Genomic DNA, 20,327 nt, shown 5'->3' with positions numbered 1-20,327 from the left:
ACATGGAGAATATTCCACCAAACAGAAATTGTGTAACTTTAAAGGTGTGGATTGAAGTACTCTGAAAAATATACAACTACAATAGATTTCCTGCAGCACTTCTAGAATTGTAAAAACATGTGTACATTTCCCCATTAGCCCTTTTTTTCTTGCAGGTCCGTTTGTTAATTTGTAAAGCACAACATATGCCAGAAATAAGCTTCAAGGAACTTGTCAAAATATAGAAACAAAACATCTGCAATTTAAAGTGTGATTTGCATGTTTTGAAACACTTGTCTATGCCAAAAAAAGATTATGGGATTTCTTTTGTCTTTCAGTCTTTCCATCATGAATATTCTGTGGCACAGAAGAAATAATGTGGTGTGTGTAAAGGTCTATTGCTGGACGTAAAGAGTTACCACAGGTAAATTAAAGGTCACACAAAGAGGTACCAATACAGCGATAGATTTACTTTTTAGTGTTGATGCAGGATAATTGTTTTTTAAAGCGGCGATGTCCCGCCCTCCTTAGTAAGAGGGCATTTGTCAATGACACTCTAATTATGCGGTACTGCACATACCACACTTTTTAGCGGATGTCCGGCATCTACCAAACTCAGAATAATGCCCTTATTTTTCAATCAGGCCCTCACAGGTATTTTGCAATCTGTGCCCAAGTGTTACAAGTCGTGAAATGTAAATGATTTGGGGAACATTATGCAACAATACATAGATATGACCTATGAATTTCTGTCCTGAGCAGGCCTCAAAGTCAATTTGTAGAATGGCCAATGGAGAGTTGCACTTTAATATTGTTCTTTCTGCGTCTGCCTGAGTTAAGAATAGTTCGAGAACAGAGGTAGCCACCCTCTATGACTAATCTTGTCTAAAAATGGGTGCTTATGAATTTTCATTAACTCTCCTTCCAAATTTGCACCAAGAGGCTATTAAAGTGCAGTGATAAAACCAGTCCTCCGCAGGTTTGCAGATTTCACGCATAGGAGTAAAATTAGCAATTTGAATTGGGGTGTCTTCAGCCGGCCCCCCTTCTCCCCTGCTCTTTTTTTGTTGCTTTTTTTTAATTGGGTTAAATGTGGGGGCGCCCTAGAGGCGCGCCTACGGAGATTTGTTTTCCATCACTTCAGGAAGTGGAGCCAATACCCAGAGCAGGCTAGCAGATTGTTCTACTCGGGTTTGATGTTCCTGAGTTTAATTGTCTTTCATGTGCACAATGGCAGGCGCTCTCTGGTGGGCCATGCAAGCATGATAAAAGGGCACCATTCTTGCATAGCAATGCCCTTTTTTTATTATTAGCGTGAAAAATTAGCAAGCTGGAAGTCGTTAGAAGGGGCTCCGCTGGCATTAATTGTAATGCAGCCTGGACGTGTTTGCAGACTGGAGGCTGCAAGACAATAACCGCAACACGCGTTAAATACATAAACGAAAAAGGCAAAATTAATAGTCTCTTGCTAATTGTATCATTTTGGTGGGCCTTAATAAGGCGCCTGCTGTCAACCAGAGTGTATTTAAAAGGGACCCGGTAATTGATGTATTGCTGCGAGTATAGAAGGGGGCTCAAGTTGATTAATGTATGAGTTAGCTTTTAAGGCTTTTTAAAAAGGCTTCTTAACTGGGTCTTAAGAGACCTCCACAAGCCCACTGTAAACTGCTGTGGAGAAAAAAAAAACTCTGCCTGACAGCTGCTGATGTCTCCCGTGGTCCGACTTTTTTTTCTGATCAGAGAAAAAAGTGAGGTAATAGAGTCCCTGTCAATAATTGCAGTGCTTAAAAATCTTATAAAGGGATTTCGCCTGTTCCCTCTGGAGATAACTTTTCAAAGGTTAAATTAGTTTCACTTGTGCGCGCCACAAATATCTCTCGCTGCCGACGAGCATCAACTTGTGCTTCAAATGAGCTTCGAAATGTGCGAGCTGCTGTGGATTCAAAGCTGTTTCATACAGGCCCCTTTCATAAGGAGGGTTCCAAAGCTGAAGGGATGCCATATTTGCCACATTTATTTATTTTGAGTTTTTGTACAGCGCTACAAGACGGTAAAGGTACCCTCGGAGCGCTACATGTCAGATCTCATCAGGGCCACTGGAATTATGCAGAAGCGGCGGGCCAAATTATGCCGCAGGGTTGAGTAAATTATGCGGCAAGCAAACGCTAATTATGCGGTGTCATGTGGCATATTCTGTAACAGCATTACCTCATTATTTTGCAATTATTACTCTTGTTAACAATGTCTGGGCATTGCTTACAGATCAGTAGTACCAGTTTAATTTTCAAATAGAGCAATAAGCAACAGAACAACAGAAAGGTGACCAGTCAACTTTTGTAAAGGGTCTTCCACTGCGAAGCGACATGTTACTGTATTTCTAGTAGCTTATGAACCGTTTGAGCAAGAAACAAATTTTTGGGGCTAAAATCTGCACATTATGCAGCAAATTATGGATTATGTGGCAAATGTTGCGAATCCATAATGGTCCAAAATGCCACAGCTGCACAATCACATAATTCTAATGGCTGTAGATATTATGGGTACAGAGATATATAAGGAAGCATATTGCTAGCAATGGCAGCAGTTGTGTTCAGGACCGTGATGCAGGCCCCTGCAATTCCTGTGGCTGAGGGCTGTCCCAACCCTCCAAGGGGCCCCTAAACCTTAATCGGAGCCCCATTCAGCAAAGGTCAATAAATATCTGTAAGATATGAGACATTCAGGGGCACCTTATCACATTCTGCAGGGGGGCCTCCATCATTTTCTATTGTACCACTGGTTATACTGAAAGCATTTATTTAACTCCAGAAGACGAGTAAACATATAGTTATGTTGCATATTAATGTAAATGTTGCATATTAATGTAAATTGATTTTCTTTCTATATTTATTTTAAATGTAGAGCATAATTAAAAAGTGCTACTGCACTTTTACCTTAATCCTAAATTAAATATTTAACTAATTTAAATACATTACATTAAATTACAATTATTTTACTACAACACTGCACTTTTACCTTAATTCTAAATTAATATTTAACTAATTTAAACACATTATATTAAATTAAAATTATTTTTCTGGAGTTTAGAATGAAAAATATAGAAGCACCTACATTTGTTTTAATTATGTACAATTATTTAAATTGATGTATTAAATTAATGAAAGGTAGTTTAGTTATATTCGAATAGAAATTAATACTAAATACATTTTTCAATTAGAAAATGGTTGTTAAAAAAAATTATAGTTAAAAATGATTTTTTTTAATTTGATTTTTTTTAAATCACATTATACTTATTTTGCTGAACATTGTTTCTTATGGAGATGTATTTTAAGGTCCTACCTCCACTATTTTATATAGGAGGGTGTTGCAGTACCAGAGGTTGGACATATGCAGAGCTACACTTCCTCCAGCCATGAGTTGGAATAATTTACTACCGTTTTGGGTCCCTTTTTTACTGTAGTAATTTTAGAAGTACAGTTTGTGAATAGCAGTGTGCTTAGTCTTCTAGGAGTCAGTGTAGGTGCACCTCAAACCCCTCCTTACTCCTACCTAGACTCCTCTCATTTAGCTAATTTTCAGCAAATAGCAATATGTCCCTTGCTAAATTGAGTGAAGGTTTTGTGGTGTTTCATAAGTTTTTCCTTCAATTTCATATCATCTCTATTTCAAGAGAGTGATCCCGTCAGAACACCATAACAGGACTCGGCTTCCTGTAAAGAGGAAGTTCACAACTATCAGCACAAAACAGTGGCAAAGAAATTGATTAAAATTAATTATTTTCCATTTTTAAACAAAAATTATAAACAGTATCCTTCTTATGGATACAAAAGCACCCAATACATTCTAAAAATTCATTGAAGGACATAGTTGAATAACTCCCCAAATTTCTCACAAAATTAAGATGCTCCCAAAATGTGAAAATAAAACTTATGATGATTGTACCATCAATTTGGAGCAGAAGCCCTGTACCTGCCATTATTACCACTGAAACACTCTATTGTTTACAATAGAGCTCTCCACATTCCAGTGTTCTACAGTCCTTATGCCTTGATATTGAGAATGACACATAATCATGACACACTGAAAACCAGCAAGCAACTCTTCGAGCACTGGCATCACAGGAAGCCTGTGTGCCAACATGAATCTCAGGCGATGGTCGGAGGCGTTTGATGTGTAATCTGCCACTCAGATGCGAGAAGGACATTTTTTTAAATTAAAAAAAAAGTCAGGTAAGATGAGGATTTGAAGTACTCCTTGCATGTTTTCTGTTGAATGATCTAATGACAGCCACGCAGATTTAATATCTGACTTTTTGAATTTTTTGTTGTTTTATTTGTGTGGGTTTTTTGTTGTATGGCAGTTTGCCAGCTCACTTTTGCATGTGAGCCATGTCTGGCGGTTAGTGTAGAGTTTAGAAGCTCTGGAGTAGGATTGTTCTGTGTCAACAGAAGATCTGTCTGGATGATGGCTGAGTAAATGCTTGAAAGGCTCAGTCTCTTAGGACATAGAAATTGGCCAGTGTTGATCACATTTTTAGTTGGAAACCCTCTTTGAAGACAATAGCTCCCAGTGCCTTCTTGAAGATGTGAGGATGAATTTCTTTCTTATTTTGTTACAATGGTTTGAGAAATTGTTCTCCTGGATCATTTTTCGGCTTCTAAAAGATGTTCATCAACCTGAATAGATTGGTCCTGTCATTGTCCATCACACAAAGACCTCCAGCAGGAGAAGCTACAGACCATAGACCAGGGTTAAACCAGTGATCCAATACCTTGTTTGCAACAAAGCCAATTTGTTTTAACAATGAGTGTAGCCTCAGTCAGAAGGGCTGTAATGCTGTTACAACTTATCAACCACTTACGGTAAGTGTTCTAATTTTAAAAAGGGAGAAGCATAAGGACATACTTTGTAATTTTGGAGCAAAAGGCCCTTTGCCACTCTCTTGATTTGAAGCACCCAACATTTCAATGTTCCAATACAGCATTATAGCTAGCTGCCAAGGATATATTTGTTGCAACTGCCTTCTCCTAGAGTTACAAGCCCAAGCTGCATGCTAGGGTCTATAGCAATAAAAAGCTTAAGGACAAAATGACTATATTGGTGGTACTCATTTGCCCCACTGGTGAAAGAATGGTCTAACTTAAATTATAAATAATAAACTAGCATCTGATTTTTGGTGTCCAGTGCCTGTTGCAGCCATTATGTGGCTTCTCACACATCATTGTGGTGGAGCTTCCAATGTTCTAATGTTCTTATTATTTTTCGGTGTCACTTACAGAGTGATGAAGTCCTAAATAAATAACACTTCACGCCAAAATGGAATACATGTCATGGACAAGATAGTAATATGAAAGAGTCAGAAATCTGCAGCAGTTCCAGATTTATTCGTCGCCAACATCTTGTTGCTCTCTGGACTGCGTCACAATAACTGGCAGTCCAGTGGGACACTCACTCAAAATCCTTTCAATATTCTAAGCTGTGAAGGGCCTGGAAAGAGGGGTGTGTTGGGAGAGAAAGGAAAAGGAGAAGGGTTGTGAAGGAGGAACATAACAAGTGATATGAAATTGACAAAATATTGCTTTGATGCTTTTTAAATGCATCAGATTATCCAGCTCTTGGATTTTTGCTCTCAGTGTTTTGAAGAGGTTCACTCCTGTATAGCTATGGACCTGAGAGGAACAAGCATTGAGAGAGGTAAGAACAATGGTTCTTTCATGGTTATTGTGTGAATTAATTTTAATTATGGACCAAATAAATTGAAATCCAGGGATCTAAATGATTGTTCTAAAACACCCAAGCGCACACATGCACATACACACAGACAGACACAGACAAACAGACACACACACACTCCAATTCTATTGTAAAAGCTCACAAAACATTGGTATATCACTTTCCACATTTCGTACATTTGTTGAAATGGAATTCCAGTTGTTGCATCACATGGGGGCGTGGCCAGGCCGCTGACCAAAATAGACGCGCAGCACTGAAGCTCCGCCGGATCACCCTGATTTACCCAGAGATCCTGCCCAATTGCTCCCTGGGGGTGACTCAGAATGATGCCGATGCACGGAGTGCATGACCGGCGCTCTGGAGAGCCGTAGCTGTGCCTTTAAAGCCATCCTATCTGTCCATTACCCACCCGTGAAGATTGCCTGGGCGGAGCCTGCTGCGGAGCTGAAGCCAGGCCCTAGATTGCGGCCCAACGAGGTCCGGGTGTGCTGCGACTGCCGTTGGGCGTACACCTATCCACCCCTGCATTGCAGCCGCAGAGTCCCACTCCCTCCGATGCGGGAGAGACGCGAGGTGAGAAGGATTGAGCCTGACCTTCCCTTCCTCCCCCGTCGGTATTCACGGCACCCGTCCTTGGAGGTGCCCCCTTTTGCTGCCACAGTGTCCTGGCCGCTCTCGAGTCCCGGAGGTCCCGCAGCGACAGGGTCTGCGGGTGAGCCTGGGACATGGCTGACCAGCTGGTTGAGTGAGCCACAAAGGAGGGGGAGGATCGCTCTCCCGTGGAGTGCCCTTGCTGCAGCGCCATGGTATACGGCGGGACCGATCCTGCGGGGCACGCTCATGATGTGGGCTGCATCTGCAACTCTGGCCTCACAGTAACACCGCTCTGCTAATGCTGCGTAGAGTGCAGAGTGAAAGTGGTTCCTCTCCCTTTAACTAAGGCATGGCCAAGTGCTGATCTCCGGGCCTGCTAAAGCTGGGTCATATGTTAAACTGGAGTGCGCAGTGTGAGTGAGCAACTCCCTGATTGAGACTTGTGTTTGGCTCCTGGAGGCCTTAGACTGCGCTGAAGGGCGTACATGTGCGATCCCTAGTGACTAAAGCCACTGAATTTCTTTACGTTTGCCTCCCCAGCTTCCACGCCTGTAACTTCCCACTCTTTATAGCAGATAGTAGTCTTTAAGTGCATGTGGGCAAGAAGGCATGGGTCAGAAAGACCCCAAACAGTGACTTTTTCCATTCAGCAAGGTTACGGAGAAGGGTCCTGACACGGGCGCAGACATGGCAGAGGGGCACTCTGACTCCGGTCCCGTCGAGACCCCACCAGCGGACTCGTCTTCTCTTCTGTAGGAGCTGAGAGCGGGTTTTCGAGCTCTAGACAGCCAATTCGACTCCTTGGACAAGCGTTTGGACTCCCTGGGTGCTAAATTGGATATACATGATAGGTGCCTAGACACAGTGGAAGGCAGGGTGTCGGACTTGGAGGACAGATCTGCTCAATCTACCTGACGTCTGGATCGAGTTGAAAAACTCCTGAAAGAGGTGGCAAAAAAGAATGAGGATTTGGAGGCGTGCAGTAGGTGCAATAACCTCCCCATACTGGGTGTTCCGGAGTCTTCTAGCATCGGTCGCATAGACCAATTTGTTGAATCCTTGCTAACGGAGGTCTTTGGCATAGATGCCTTTACCCCTAGTTTCATAGTCAAGCATTTCCATTACATTTCCAAGAGGTTTCCCAGAGACCCCTGAGACATCCAGACGGTTTCTACCACCAGTTGGGCATGGCGGAAACTGGTCTGAGTTACGGCTGCAGCCACACTTTACTCACCGGACATTCCAATTCTAAACAACCCGTGGATCCCTATAATGCAAGAAAAGCTTGTACAACACACACTAATTAGATTTTCGATAAGCAAAATTGGGGACCTTTTTACTGGGGGCCATGGTTTTTCAGAGACAGGGGAGAACAGATTCAGCGAGGCCACATTCATGGACCACTTCATTTTTAATCGGGGCCGCTCTGCACTCAGAGCCACCATTGCTGATTTCCCTCTGGAGCCAACTGGCTTTAGCCCACTGACTACTGTGATCACCTCTAATCAAGAGTTCATAAGTTCATATTAGTCCAAATCTTCTTCTTTATTTCCAAGAAGTCATCGAATCCAAAAGACACAGGTGATTCACAGATGGTTTATGTTATCACAATGACATAGCCAACACCCATCAACTTCCTCAGGGCTACAATGACAATAGAGGTATATACACTCAAAAAATGGTTCATTTAAAAAATACTACTAATTAGTGAAAGTGAAGAACTGGAGGAACACACCGATTGAGGGGTGCCGGAATTGGGGGTAGTCCCCCCCAAAAAAAGGTAAGGAAAGAAAAGCAAAGAACCAGAATATTTACCCAAGAGTGTGACTAGGGAAAAAGGGAGGAAAGAGCAGGACCAAGTCTCAATTGTGTACCAAAATAATCGTAATCAACGTGGCATAAATTCAAACGTGCAAATCAATAGAGACACCCAAACGTCCATAGGCGGACAATGAAGTAAGCATAAAGAACCTCACTCTAATTTGAATATTGTCATATTTTAATGTGAGGATATGGCTCACCATGTAGTCAAACAAAGGTCATAAATCCTCAGTATAATATGTTGTGGTCCCTATATATTTTATCAGACCAATGTCATGCTCAATATTACGATCTTACGAATTATATCAAAACTGGCAACATGGGTTTCTTCAGGCCAATTCTGATTACACTACCATTGAGTTATTATTCATGCCAAGATGGCGACCAAGGAATTCGTTCCTTACGTGCATTTCCCGATATGGAGTTGGCCGCTTTTAACACGATTGTACTTGCGGTTAATACATTGTGTCTGATGACACTGAACTGTGTCTTTTAATTGGCCACAACGCCTGGGAACTTTTTATTAAAATTTTTATTGTCACACTGCAAGCCTTACGGAATTAAGTTTCCTTTTTCCTTATGTGTTGCTAAATAATCACTACAAGATGGTGGCAGTTTACAACACCAATGCAATTTCCACTCCTGTGCTCTAGGTTAATTTGTTTGTGCCCGTTATATAAAAGAGCGTATTCCGGGAGACGAACTGCTGGAAGCCGGTCGTTTCACGTGGAGTACTCTCCATGTTTTAGGTAGAGTACCTTGCAATTTATGCTGCTAATACAACTCAAGAATATAGATCATTGACTTTATTGGCCATTACTTTAAGTTTGTTGCATGCTATAAATATAAGTGAACAGCATGTGACTTTATGAAGTCTTTTTACACTCTCACTCCCCCCCTTTAGTTAACATGTCCATGATATACATAATTATCTCCCATAATACTGCTTGGGGCACTTTGATGAGTGTATTATAAGTCGCAGACGGTATATTTTACTAATCTTGTGTGCAATATGATGTGAGCCAGTCCCCTGTATCTGTGGGATAGGTACGACTTAGATAATACTTGTCCTTGCTCCCGCATTTATTGGCACTATCACTCATAGGCGGGCTGTCATTATGTCCAAAATAGTATTACTTTTAACTATTATGGTAGGTTATTGTAATAATAACCTACTGTTTTTTCTTTCATGATTTTTAGATTCACACCTAATTGTACCCGTTATCCCGAATACTTGTGGATACAGGTACTATTTAATATTTTTATTCTGGCATCTGACTGCTCCGTATTGATACACGATGTTGATATGGTTTTAAGACCACATTCTTTATATTTTAGGTTACATTCATATGCTACCACAACATATTATACTGGGGATTTATGAGCTTTGTTTGACTACATCGTGAGCCATATCCTCACATTTAAATATGACCATATTCACATTAGAGTGAGGTTCTTTATGCTTACTTCCCTGTCCGCCTTTGGACGTTTGGGTGTCTCTATTGATTTGCACGTTTGAATTTATGCCATGTTGATTACGATTATTTTAGTACACAATCGAGACTTGGTCTGTTCTTTCCTCCCTTTTTCCCTAGTCACACTCTTGGGTAAATATTCTGGTTCATTGCTTTTCTTTCCTTACCTTTTTTGGGGGGCACAAGCCCCAAATCCGGCACCCCTCAATCAGTGTGTTCCTCCGGTTCTTCACTATCACTAATTAGTAATATTCGTGAAATGAACCATTTTCTGAGTGTATATACCCCTATTGTCATTGTAGCCCTGAGGAAGTCGAAACACGTGTTGGCTACATCATTGTGATAAAATGAACCATCTGTGAATCACCTGTGTCTTTTGGATTTGATGACTTCTTGGAAATAAAGAAGAAGATTTGGACTAATATGAACTTATGAACTCTTGATTATTAATAACATATGTTTGCTCAAGATTAAGACTGACTTTTATATTTAATTTCTGGGAACTAGTGTCTGCAGAAATACCTGGAAACGTGGGTGGCCGTTTCCCCCTTTTCCTTTTGAGCACCTTATGGGATAATATGATGAGTTTTAGAAAACTGATGGCTATGCGCAGACTCTAACCCAGCCACATTCCTGAATTTGCTACTGTGATCACCTCACCTGGCAGTGAATGGATAGTTTCTAGAATGTACCCAGCATGCATGGCTATAGTCCCCAGCAAAGACGCTACGATTCGGGAGACGTGGGAGTAGGATTTGGGGCACCCAATATCAGACCCACATTGGGAATTTAGCTGTGCACAAATCAAAGACGTCTCCTTAAACAGTTGACATAGGTTGCTACATTTAAAATTTCTGTGGAGGGTTTATATGTCTCCAGAAAGAATTCACAACATTGACTCGGATAGGCCACAGTCCTGCCTGAAATTTGGGGCTCCACATGCCGATTTTCACACCTTGTTTGGAACTGTGTTAAGATTGGGGCATACCGGCGTTCCGTTTGCAAAGAACTTACTAAAATGATAGGGTTCCCAAAAGGGGTCCGCAAATTCACCTTAATGGCTCTCCTGCTTGCTAAGAGAGAGATAGCTGTTAAATGGGGATGCAAAACCTTTCGTACAATAAAAGCCGGGCTCCAGAGCATGGCCTACTGTAATACAAATAGTGATCTATATGCAAAAACCCAGCCAATATCATCCCGCCCCAAAGATATATGGGTGCCGTTCAAAGCTTACTTGGATAACTTACACACCTCTACGGTCTCGCAACAGTTAGATGGTATTGTCCCTGCTGGGGTGGGGTAAGGTATATCATGCAGGGTGAAGCAGTTGCAGGTATTTGTTGTTAATCATATTAGATTGTATTGGGTGGATGCTGCATTTTCAAGACTAGAGTGGGTTCGAAGGAGGGAACCCTGCAGTTGCAGGTTTTTTTCAAATATTATGGTGCCTAGCTAATGGTGACAAACCGAATTGTTCATGTACAAGGATTAAAATGTAAGTTTTCTTTTGATGTTCTGGTATTCTTCTATGATAGATCAAACAACACAAGAGTGAATCCTGGATTTCAAAAGAACTAGCATAAAAAGTGCTCACTGTGTTTTAAAAGAACCCTCACTCAGCAACCTGGTTGGTGACATGCTTCATCATTGGCTTCCCACCAGAGAGGCCGAGTGCCTTTCCGGTGTGCTGCGACGCCTGAACTACAGCGGAGCTGGATTTTTGTGAAGACAGTGCAAATTGAGAATAATGTGAAGTGTGGAGTTAAAATGGTGTCGCAATTTCATCCAGAAATATTTTTAATGGTGGAAAACTGGACACAGTTAAAAAATGTGTCGGATGCGTGAAGACTGGTTTACTAGACCAGTTGCATCCTGGATTATGTGAAAGTGGTCAACATATTTCTGCTTCTAAATGTGTTAAGCGAAGGATATCCTTCGAGTCCTCGGGAGGGATAGGCAGGTACTAAGCGGGCGGAAGACTTTGATGACTGTGTGACTACAAGTCCCGCCCCCCACCAGGACTCATGCCGTGAGGTTCACTTTTACTTCACAGATCAAAGCTTTCAGAAATCCTGAAGGTCATCTAAGAACCGTGAGTTAAAGCAGTCCCAGACTCCGCAGGTTAGGGTGCGCCTTAGCGTGCATACACCGCCGTGGTAGTCCTTCTAGGTCCTGACAAATGCTTTGCTTAACACAACTTATGCAACTGGTCTAGTAAACCAGTCTTCACGCATCCGACACATTTTTTAACTGTGTCCAGTTTTCCACCATTAAAATTATTTCTGGATAAAATTGCGACACCATTTTAACTCCACACTTCACATTATTCTCAATTTGCACTGTCTTCACAAAAATCCAGCTCCGCTGTAGTTCAGGCGTCGCAGCACACCGGAGAGGCACTCGGCCTCTCTGGTGAGAACCCAATGATGAAGCATGTCACCAACCAGGTTGGTGAGTGAGGGTTCTTTGAAAACACAGTGAGCACTTTTTATGCTAGTTCATTCGAAATCCAGGATTCACTCTTCTGTTGTTTAATCCATATAATCCAGGGGGATTAAGAGTGGCTCCGTAGCTTCCCTCCCTCTCTTGTTGTTGATTTATATTCTTCTATGATAGACAGATGTACGTTGATGTATGCATTGAGTAACTAAGATGGAATGTATTATACTATGAAAATATAAAATAAAGATAAAAAAAAAGTTGTTGCATCACAAGAATGCTTATGCGTCACTTCCCAAATGTGGCTTTCTCGTTACCTCAAGGTGAGCAACTATTCATTTCAAGAATCTATCTCACCGATAGGGGGTGAAATCCGCATAGTTTGCTTCCACATAATGTGCAAAAAATTGCCAAAATGACATAAACTTATGAGTAATTATGCGTAATGCAAATCTGGCATTTTGTGCTATATTTGAAGCTCAAAATGTGTCCTCACATCAATTTTTGACACAAAATAGTTAAAAAAATAATGAAAACGCCATGAGCACCTCAAATGGCGTGTTATTACATGAAGTGGTGTAATGGTAAGGTTTCAAGAATTTCGCAAAATAAGTGTAACATAAGATGCCTGAAATGTAATTAATTAAAACCTGCATAATATAAATTTCGGTCAAGCCTACTCATCGCCACCAACTTCTTTTTAGATAATTTCGTTTCATAAACTTGTCCCTATAGGATTGCTACCTATCATGGTCCCATCCTGGTGATTTTACGTTAAGTACCCTACAGGTGTTGAAACTTCAAAACTAATTTGGCCTGTAACCTAAACAATAACGAGTCTGTTGAGATAGGACTAGCTCCCCCTTATTACTAATGCATAAAAATGGTGAAACGGCCCTTACAACATGGGTTGAGCCACACACGCCATTTCCCCGCAAGCATAACCACGCTTGCCTGAACTATGCATCTGCCTTAGCCACTAATCTGTGTGGTTAAGGCAGATTGCAGTCTTCTGTCTGGATGGGCTGGGAGAGGAACAGGAAGCATCGGAACAAGAAGCTCCGGATGTGGACAGATAAGTGGGACTGGGGCCAGGCTGGGGGTAGTTTTTAGGAGTGGGGGGTCAGTTTTAGGGCTCAGGGCGGTGGATTCGGGGTAGGTTTAGAAGGGTGGGCAGGGTTTTAGGGCTCGGGGCAGGGAAGAGGGTTGGGGTAGTTTTGAGGGCTGGGGCCAGGTTTGGGGCAGTTTTTAGAGGTGGGGCGGTTTCAGTGTTTAGGGTACAGGGGCCGGGACTTTCTTTTTAAAAAGGGGCCGGGTATTAGGGCTCTGGGTTGGGGGAGGAGGTCATGGTATGTTTAAGGGCTGTTGCCGGGTTTGGGAGGGAATTTTTAGGGGTGGGGTCAGTTTTAGGGCTCAGGGCAAGGGGTCGGTAGTTTTCTCTAAAGGGGTGCAGGGTTTTAGGCCTCAGGGTGGGGGAAGGGTTAGGAATAGTTTTAAGGGCAGTGCAGGGTAAGTTTTAGGTCTCAGGGTGGGGGGGTGGGTTCGGGGTAGTTTTTGGTAGGGGGCAGGGTTTGGGCCTAAGGCTGTGAGAAGGGGTAGTTTTAAGGGCAGGGTGGGGTCAGTTTTAGGGCTCAGGACGGGGAAAGCGAGGTAAGGGGATATGATTTTAGGGCTTAGGGTGGGGAGGGGGTCTGGGTAGTGGTACTTTACCATGCAAATCCCTTTAGCAAACATGCCTTTACAATATAATTTGTTGTAAAGGCATGAGTGCTAAAGGCATGCGTGGGAAAGGAATGCATGGTTAAGACACATTTTTGGTTGGGGCCATGTTGTAGAGTCATGCACAGTTCAGCCATGCATGCTTCTGTCATACAACCAGGAAGATGTAGCAACCACTGGATAGTTTTTACTATCTGTCCTTGTTACTCCACCAGTTTTTCAAGTGATTATCGCTTAAGCACTGTGGTGTCACTGATTCACGTGTTTGTAGCACCCTTTGACATCATTCTAAATGACAATACATACATGTAACGCCCTAAACGTCTCAGGATCGTTTAACAGACACGATAATGAGAACGCAACCACTTGTGAAGGTTTAGTTATTTTAATGAAGGCAAAAATAATACAAGGAATAAACAAAGGTTATAGTCACTGGAATCCTCCAGGCTAAGTACGTTACCAGCCCACAGCACGGATGGTCCTAACCGTCCTCTGCATATACGCCGATCCCGGCGTATGCCAACAGAGGGCAGAAATGAAATGGCCGACAATGCCAATCGGTAGGCTGTGAGGGGCACGAAAAGTGTTGGGGAGAATCGAGGAGTCAGGGAAACACCCAGCCGGGGTCTCTACCTGAAGGGAGCAGCCGCTCAACCTCTTCCTCAGACTGCACCGGGACGCGGAGTCACCTCCTGGTGATGCGTCACCGATACCCCAATCACAAGCAAAGAAGACTGAACCGAGAGCAGCCGCTCGATCGATCCTGTGGACTTCCGAGTCTGTAACGCGGCAAACACCTCCTGGTGTGCGTTACAGCTGGCAGTCCCTGTATCTCTGGTCGGGCTGGGAGTTACGACTCCAACCAGCAAAAGCGCCACTGCGCTTTGACTCAGCCGAGTCAAAAAGCGAAGCTCAATGGTTATCCGGTAGAGCTTCCGGGTCCTTCACAGGTGACGATGGGGCAAGACACGGCCCAGGGAGTAACGACTCGACCTACCTCCGTTCTTGCCTTACTGGAGCACCACTCCGGAACACTGCTCTTCACTAAGCAGGTACGTCGGTGTAAACACAATATCCGACAGCGCTGTACCTCCCGGTTCCTCCCTTTATAGGGCGTGTTTTCCTTGAGTTATGTAACAGCTCTCCTGTTTACATAAGGGCGTGTTTTCCTTGAGTTATGTAACAGCTCTCCTGTTTACATAAGGGCGTGTTTTCCTTGAGTTATGTAACAGCTCTCCTGTTTACATAACCTCTCAACCGCTAAGCATCCTGGGAGATGTAGTCCGTTTTCGCTGGTTACCGTTTTCCTCCCCTCGCATGACAGGAATTCTTGACAGTACATCCTCCCTCTCAGCGGCTCCCCACGGGTCCAGCGCTGGCAGGAAAACGCTGATGGAACAAGGAGACCAAGCGCGGAGCATGAACCCCTTCAGCCGGTTCCCATGAATGCTCCTCCGGGCCATAGCCTTTCCACGCAACCAGGTATCACAGCTTCCCCCTGCGCCATTTGGACGCCCGTATGCACGACACTTCATACTCCACCTCCGACTCCACGCATACCGGCCTAGGTGTCCCAGACGGCTTGGAGGGTGCTGGTTTGAGCAATGATACATGAAAGACAGGGTGTATCCGCAATGACTGGGGTAAGCACACCTTCACGTTCACGGGACCCATACACTTGGTAATTCGATAGGGGCCCATGTACTTGGGATGGAACACACTGTTCTTTCGAAACCTCATTTTTCTTGTGGATATCCAGACGTAGTCTCCAGTGCGGTACAGTGGCCCGGGCCTTCTCTTCCTGTCTGCCGCAGCCTTGTATCTTCTCTTGGCCTCTATTAGGACAGCCCTTGAGCGCATCAACGTGTCTTTTATGTGTGCCACCCTGTCCGCTGTGGCGGGAATCCTGTCCTCTCTGAACGGATGTAGAAATGGCAAGAACCTGGGATGTTGGCCATAGTTGCTATAGAACGGAGATGACTGTGTGGAGCTGTGCGTGGCGTTGTTATAGGCTATCTCTGCAACCCATAGCAAGTCGACCCATTCTTCCCTGCCCTGGTCCACAAAACATCGCAGATACTGTTTGAGCGTTTGGTTCAGGCGCTCGGTTTGGCCGTCCGTTTGAGGGTGGTAGCTGGTGGACAGGGCGGTCTTAACATGCAGCGCAGTGCACCAAGTCTTCCAGAATTGCGCAGTAAACTGCGACCCCCGGTCCGACACGATCACCCCAGGTAATCCATGCAGTCGTACCACATTCTTTAGGAGTAGTGACGCCAATTCCCCGGCCGTAGGGACTCTCTTGCAGGGGATGAAGTGCCCCATTTTCGTCAAGTAATCCACCACCACCAGTATTGCCGTCATCCCCTGGTCTACCGGTAGGCCCACCACGAAGTCCAGTGATATGCTATCCCATGGTCTATCCGGGGTCGGAAGTGGATGTAAGAGCCCTTGGGTTCGGCCATGGTCGGCCTTCATGGTAGCACACGTAGGACACTCCTGTCCCCACCTCCTGACATCCACTCTCATGGTTGGCCACCAGAAATGCCGTCCCATGCTAGCCACCGTTTTTTCAAAGCCCAAATGAACTGCGCATGGAGAGTCATGGCACCAGATGAATGCTTGTTTCCTTAGCCTAGGCGTGGGTATCAATAGGCACCTGCCCTTCAGGGGTATCCAGTCCTTCAGCTGCCATTCTCTGTGACTGAGGAGCCACCTCCGCCATGCGAATGACCTGATCCCTCTCTTTATTCCCCTCAGGAAAGTATCCGGTTGGATAACCCCCAATACCATCCTCGGGGAAATGATGGAATGCTCGGTCGCAGGCAATGGTTCCTTAACTGCAGATTGACGGGACAGGGCATCCGCCTTCCGGTTTTCCGTCCCCGGCCGATATGTGATGCGGAAGTTGAACCCCGCAAAGAAGATCATCCACCGCAGCTGTCTGGGAGAAAGGTGTCTTGTGGCCGTCATGAACTGTAGGTTCCGATGGTCCGTGTACACCGATACCACATGTCTTGCCCCCATCAACCAATGCCTCCATTCGGTGAAGGCGTCCTTGATTGCGAGAAGCTCCTTCTCCGCAATATGGTAGTTGCGTTCGGCGTCGTTGAGTTTGCGGGACATGTACGCAACGGGATGAAGCACCCCTGTGTCGTGGTTGCGTTGGGACAAGATAGCCCCCAGCGCCACATCCGATGCGTCCGCTTCCACCACGTAGGGGAGATCCGGATCGGGGTGAGCCAACACCGGCGCCTTACCAAAGGCGCTTTTCAGGGCCTCAAAGGCTTTGTTCGCTTCAGGGGACCAGACAAACTCCTTGGACTTCCTCAGTAGCTGTGTGATTGGGGCCACCAATCCTGAAAATCCATCTATAAACCGCCTGTAAAAGTTGGCGAAGCCAATGAAACTTTGGACGTCCTTCACGCTTTGGGGCACCGGCCATTCTTTCACCGCCTTGATCTTTCGTTCTGCCATCTCCTGTCCCTCTGGACTCAGCATCACTCCGAGGAATTCCACGGATGTGACGTGGAAGTCACACTTGCTGAGTTTACAAAACAGCATGTTTTCCCTCAGCTTTTGGAGCACAGCTTTGACGTGGTGTACGTGCTCCTCCACACTGGACGAATAGATGAGGATGTCGTCGATATATACGACCACGTAGATATCCAACTCCTCTCTGAATACCTCATTCAAAAAGTACTGAAAGGCTGCCGGGGCGTTGCACAGACCGAACGGCATGACTAGGTACTCAAAAAGGCCGAACCTGGTCTTAAAGGCGGTCTTCCACTCATCTCCGTCCCTCATGCGCACCAGATGGTATGCCCCTTTCAAATCCAACTTGGTGTAGATACGAGCTTTCTTGACCTGTTCTAGAAGTACACTGATGAGAGGCAAGGGGTACCGATTCTTTACGGTTATCGCATTCAATGCCCTAAAGTCCACACAGGCTCTCAGCTCCCCATTAGCCTTCGGGATGAAGAAGAGTGGCGAGGCGGCCGGAGACTTGGACGGGCGGATGAATCCTAGCTTGAGGAGTTTATCCAGGTACCCCCGGAGATGCACGTTTTCAGGCTCCGTCAGGGCATACAGCCTGCCGCTGGGAACGCTGGCCCCTGGCACCAGGTCGATCTGGCAGTCAAACTGTCTATGTGGTGGTAGCACTTCCGCCTTCACCTCATCAAATACATCCTCAAAACTGTGATAAGCCTGGGGGAGAGCCACATCTTTTTCTGCCGCTGTAGCCACCGTCTGACTCCCGCTCTCATCTGCGTCAAGGGATTCCATTCTTATTCCACAATGCAGGATGCAATACGGTGACGTCAGTTCGATGCGATGTGTTGGCCAATCCACAGAGGGGTTGTGTTTCTGTAGCCACGGCAATCCCAATATGACGCCATATTGGGGCACTCGGATGATGTTAAAATCGATTTGTTCCAAATGGTTCCTCCCACATCTCATCGGAAGGACCCCCGTGTGCTGCCCGATGGGCCCCGTCACCAATCGCCTTCCGTCTACAGCATAGATGTCTTCGGGTACAGCTTTGGGAAGAAGCACTAGCCCTAGCCTGCATGCCTCGTTGTGGTCCATAAACATGCCAGTGGCCCCTGAATCCACCATGGCCACAAGGGGTATCCACTGGTCATGCACTCCCACGTGCACCGTGAGAAACAGGTGTCGTTGTCCCTTAGTGACCGAGTTGGAAAGTGAAGGGATGGATGAGTGACTCCGAGATGCCCCTTCTTTGGTCTGGGAGTCCTCTAGTTTTCCGCCGGTACGTCCACCACGGCTGTTACCGACCGGTTGGCCCGATAACGTGACGTCTTCGGTTTGGCAGGGCATTCACGTACGTAGTGGCCTTTTTTGCCACAATATAGGCACAATCCTTGTTTACGGCGTGACTCGTTCTCCGTGGCTGTGAGGCTCGCTCGTATTGCGCCGATGTCCATGGGTTCTCCCTTGGATGCGGTGGAAGTTTCAGGACTTCCCACTGTCACATAGGATGGAAGGGATTTTCCTTTTCTCCCATGATCCCCCTTTCTTTCACTTAGCCTATGTTCCAGCCGTAATACCAGGTTGATAAGGCCCTCACATGTCTTGGGTTGTGGGTCAATATGAGCCACGGCGTCTTTGAGCTCATCGCACAGCCCGTGATGGAAGAGCGCCGTCTGTTTAGCAACAGGCCACTTGGTTTCCGCAACCAGCCTTCGGAACGCGTTGAGATACTGCACCAGGTCGTTGCATCCCTGTCTCAACTCAAGCATTTCACGGTCCGCCGTGTACGAGTCAGCCCTTCTGTCGAAGACCTTCAGGAATTCCTCGCGAAAAGCACCCCAATCACATAAGATGGGGTCGTCCCTGCTCACCAGAGGTACGGCCCATTGTGCCGCGTTTCCAGCCAAATAGGATATAAGGAAAGCCACACGAGCCTGACTCGTGGGGAACGCCCTTGGTTTGCACGATAAATGTAGCGCCACTTGTGTGAGGAATACCTGCACTGTGTTAGGATCCCCACTGTACCTCTCTGGTGTTGCCAAGGGGACGGCTACCGGCATTTCCACTACTACCGCAGGGGTCTGGTTCGTGAGGGAGGTGCTGGGCGTGAGCGGGTCCAATTGGATAGCATCCAGTCTGGCTTTTACATCGGCTGTTTCTTGCCTGGAGGCAGCTAATTCAATTTGCACGGTCGCTAAAGCAGCCAGCACATCATCAAGTGTTGCCATGTCTGTTATCGACCGGGAGACAGTTAGTGTTATTAAGGTCGGATATTTTGTAACGCCCTGAACGTCTCAGGATTGTTTAACAGACACAATAATGAGAACGCAACCACTTGTGAAGGTTTAGTTATTTTAATGAAGGCAAAAATAATACAAGGAATAAACAAAGGTTATAGTCACTGGAATCCTCCAGGCTAAGTACGTTACCAGCCCACAGCACGGATGGTCCTAACCGTCCTCTGCATATACGCCGATCCCGGCGTATGCCAACAGAGGGCAGAAATGAAATGGCCGACAATGCCAATCGGTAGGCTGTGAGGGGCACGAAGAGTGTTGGGGAGAATCGAGGAGTCAGGGAAACACCCAGCCGGGGTCTCTACCTGAAGGGAGCAGCCGCTCAACCTCTTCCTCAGACTGCACCGGGACGCGGAGTCACCTCCTGGTGATGCGTCACCGATACCCCAATCACAAGCAAAGAAGACTGAACCGAGAGCAGCCGCTCGATCGATCCTGTGGACTTCCGAGTCTGTAACGCGGCAAACACCTCCTGGTGTGCGTTACAGCTGGCAGTCCCTGTATCTCTGGTCGGGCTGGGAGTTACGACTCCAACCAGCAAAAGCGCCACTGCGCTTTGACTCAGCCGAGTCAAAAAGCGAAGCTCAATGGTTATCCGGTAGAGCTTCCGGGTCCTTCACAGGTGACGATGGGGCAAGACACGGCCCAGGGAGTAACGACTCGACCTACCTCCGTTCTTGCCTTACTGGAGCACCACTCCGGAACACTGCTCTTCACTAAGCAGGTACGTCGGTGTAAACACAATATCCGACAGCGTTGTACCTCCCGGTTCCTCCCT

The 20,327-nt window shown here is 45.6% G+C and overlaps 1 protein-coding gene across 1 annotated transcript in view; it reads left to right on the top strand.

Annotated features, from left to right (window-relative positions):
- The first annotated feature begins 335 nt into the window (after nucleotides 1-335).
- The window catches only part of ESRRG (estrogen related receptor gamma), a 1,085,823-nt gene continuing 1,065,831 nt past the window's right edge, over nucleotides 336-20,327 (top strand). Inside the window, exon 1 of the mRNA XM_085612926.1 lies at nucleotides 336-403. The gene's annotated coding sequence lies outside the window, so the exon portion shown is untranslated. The remainder of the gene's footprint in view (nucleotides 404-20,327) is intronic.

This window comes from Triturus cristatus, chromosome 6 (assembly GCF_964204655.1).
Source record: "Triturus cristatus chromosome 6, aTriCri1.1, whole genome shotgun sequence".
Classification (NCBI taxonomy): Eukaryota; Metazoa; Chordata; class Amphibia; order Caudata; family Salamandridae; genus Triturus; species Triturus cristatus.
Note: the sequence above shows the minus strand (reverse complement) of the source record. Positions and strands in the feature narration are given on the sequence as shown.